Below are 3,852 nucleotides of genomic sequence, written 5' to 3' on the forward strand. Positions count from 1 at the left end.
TGCAGATTGGATAGTGTACCAGTTGCTAGGACAAATTGTTTCCATGAATTTTGGTTTTCTTCATTCTTCTTTGCTCTGGAAGAGGAGAGACCCATCATTGCATCTAGATGGCAGCTTGCTAGCTTTTAAGATCCTAGTTGCTACTCGCCAAAGTAGGAAGTGGAACAATTTGGTATACTTCCAGAGCAAAGAAGAATGCTCTGTGTCATTTGTTTTCTCTTTTCTTTGTTGAAGAGAGTCTTTGTAGCATGTCTGTGTATTCCACCATCTTATTTCCAACTTTTTAAGGAATCACCATACCATTTTCTGGGAGCTCTGGTGGTCTACTGCCTAAAGCATTTGACTACTAACCAGAAGGCTGGTGGTTCAAACCCATAAGCCAGGTTGGGCAATCTACTTCTGTAGTGATATGGCCTCAGAAACCCAAGGAGAGGTCACTGTGAGTAGGATCCAACTCCACAGCCATGTGTTGGGATACCGTTTCCACAGTGGTTGGGTCATTTTAGTTACACCAGCTGTGTATGACAGTCCCAATCTCACCACATCCTAGCCAGCATTTGTCATTTTCTACCTTGTTGAACTTTGCTATTAGTACTGGGGTGAGATGGTATCTCATTGTTTTGATTTGCAACTCTCTAATGGCTAATGATCACAACAAATATTTCTTCATGTGCCTGAATATATTCTTTGGGCAGTGTCCATTCCTGTCTTCTGTCTACTTTTTAATTGGATTGTTTGTCTTTTTGATGTTGAGGTGTTGAGGTTTTCTATAAATTTTAGTCCTTTGTCAGATATAACATTGCCGAATATTTTTTCCCAATCTGTAGCCTTTTTCACTCATTTGGAGAAGTCTTTTGATGTGCATAAGAATTTAATTTTGTGAGGGTCCCTATGATCTCATTTATCTTCTGCTGTTTGTGAATTTTCACTTGTGTTTGGTAGTCTATTAATGCCATATATTAGGGCCCTATTTTTTCTTTAATGAATTTTATAGTTTTGGGTTTCATATTTAAGTCTTTGATCCATCTACAGTTAGTTTTTGTGCATGGTGTGAGGTATGGATCTTGTTTTCCTTTTCTGCAAATGTATATCCAGTTTTGCCAGCACCATTTGTTAAAGAGACTATGTCTACCTCATTTAATGAATTTTGGCCCTTTGTCAAAGACCAACTGATGGTAGATGGATGGATCTATTTCTGGGTTCTCAATTCTGTTCTAGTGGTCTATGTGTGTCTGTTGTTCTACCAATACCAGGTTGTTTTGACTACTGTGGCTGTATAGTAGGTTTGGAGATCAGGGTGTGTGAGACTTCCTACTTTGTTCTTCTTATTCAGTAATGCTTTGCTTATTTAAGGTCTCTTTCCTTTCTATACAAAATAAGTGATTTTTTTCCCCCTGGGTACTTAAAGAATGTTGATGGAATCTAGATCAGGATTGCACTGAATATATAGATTGCTGTGAGTACTACTGACATTTTCACAATGTTCTGTCTTCCTATCCATGAGCTTGGTATGTTCTTCCATTTACATAGATCTCTTATAGTTTCTTGAAGTAGTGTTTTGTATGTATAGGTCTTTTGTGTCCTTGGTAAGATTTATTCCCAAGCATTTTATCTTTTTGGTAGCTATTGTAAATGATATTGATTTCCTTATGTCTTTTTCAGAGATCTCTTTGTTGATATAGAGGGTTCTGAATGGTTTTTGTATGTTGATCTTGTATCCTGCTATTATGCTAAATCTTTCAATTAGTTCCAGTATTTTTTTGCTGAGTCTGTTGGGTTTTCTATGTATAGGACCATATCATCTGCAAATAGGGATAGTTTTACTTCTTCCTTACCAATTTGGATGCCTTTGATTTCCCTTTCTTGCCTTGTCGTCCTGGCTAGGACTTCCAATACAATATTGAATGGAAGTGGTGATAGAGGATATCTTTGTCTGGTTCCCATTTGCAAGAGGAATGGTTTCAGTCTCTCTCCATTGAGAATAATGTTGGTTGTTGATTTTGCATATATGTTCTTTATTTTATTGAGGAATTTCCATTATATTTCTATTTTATTGAGATTTTTTTTTTTTTTAAATCAGGAATGAGTGTTGGATTTGATCAAATGTCTTTTCTGCATTGACTCATACGATCATGTGTTTCTTTTCCTTTGTTTACTTATGTGATGGATTACATTGATTGTTTTTCTAATGTTGAACCATCCTTGCATACCTGGTATGAACCCCACTTGGTCATGGTGTATTATTTTTTTGATATGTTGTTGGAGTCTGTTGCTAGGATTTTGTTGAAGATTTTCATGTCTATATTCATGAAGGAGGGAGCTCTGGTATTGTAGTGCCTAAGGCACTTGACTGCTAATCAGAAGGTTGATGGTTCAAACCCACCAGCCACTCCTTGGAAGGAAGGTTGGGCAATCTACATCTGTAGTGATACTGCCTTGGAAACCCAAGGAGGGATCACTATGAGTCATATCCGACTCGACAGCAGTGAGTTTGGTTTTGGTGTATTCATGAAGGATATTGATCTGTAGTTTTCCTTTTTATGGTGTCTTTCCCTGGTTTTGGTATCAGGATTATGTTTGCTTCATAAAATGAATTTGGGAAGATTCCATTCTTTTCTATGTTCTGGAATAGTTTGAGTAGTATTGGTGTCAGCTCTTCTTTGAATGTTTTGTAGAAGTCTCCAGTAAAACTGTCTGGGCCAGGACTTTTATTTTGTTGGTTGTTTTTTTTAAATGAGCTGTTTAATTTTTTCTTTTGTTATGGTTCTTTTCAAAATTTCTTCCTCAGCCTGTGTTAGTTTAGGTAAGTAATGTATTTCTAGAAATCTGTCCATTTCTTCTAAGTTTTCAAATTTGTTGGAGTACAGTTCTTCATAGTATCCTGATATTATCATTTTTATTTCTGTTGGTTCTGTTGTGACATCACCTATTTCATTTATTTGTGTTATATTCATCTTTTCCTTTTCTTTTATTAAGTTGCTAGTGGTTTGTTGATTGTATTAATATTTTCAATGAACCAACTTCTAGTCTTGTAGATTTTTTCTATTGTCTTTCTATTTTCTTTCTTTCTACTTGAATCTTTATTATTTCTTTTCTTCTGGTGACTGTAGACTTCTTTTTTGTTGCTCCTTTTCTAATTGTTGGAGATGTTGGGTTAAGAAGTTGATTTGGGCTCTTCCTTTTTGATGTGTACATTTATTGCTACACATTGACCTCTGATCACTGCTTTTGCTGTGTCCCAAAGATTTTGGTATGCTTTGTTTTCATTTTCATTTGATTCAAGGAATTTTTTAATTTCTTTTTTAACTTCTTCTATTACCAAGTCGTTTTTAAGGATGGTATTATTCAGTTTCCATATGTTTGCTCTTTTTCCATTGATCTTCCTATTATTGATTTCTAATTTTATAGCCTTGTGATCTGAGAAGATGCTTTGCAGTATTTCAGTGTTTTTAAACTTTTGAGGCTTTCTTTGTGGGCTAACATATGCTCCCCATGGGATTTTTAATGGGTAATTTTTTGGAAGTAGATTGTTAGGTCTTTCTTCTGAGGCACTTCTAGGTGGACTCAAATGTCCAACCTTTCATTTTGTAGCCAAGTGAGTTAACAATTTGCCACACCCAAGGGTTCCTGGCCTTTCTATCATCATTACTCTACCCAGTGCCCCAAGTCCTCTGCAGGGGTGCTGGAAAGACCAGCTGGCAGTAGCATGTCCTTGACAATAAGCTTTACAGCCCTCTTGCCTGTTTTTTTCTTTTAATTTTATGTTGATTTGGGTGAAGATTTACAGAGTAAATTCACTTTTCATACAGCAGTTCACATATACTTTGTCTCATGTCATTGACCAAAATTTAC

The sequence above is a fragment of the Orycteropus afer genome, unplaced genomic scaffold (assembly GCF_000298275.1).
Source record: "Orycteropus afer afer isolate SDZICR_OR568_19922 unplaced genomic scaffold, OryAfe1.0 scaffold00104, whole genome shotgun sequence".
Classification (NCBI taxonomy): Eukaryota; Metazoa; Chordata; class Mammalia; order Tubulidentata; family Orycteropodidae; genus Orycteropus; species Orycteropus afer.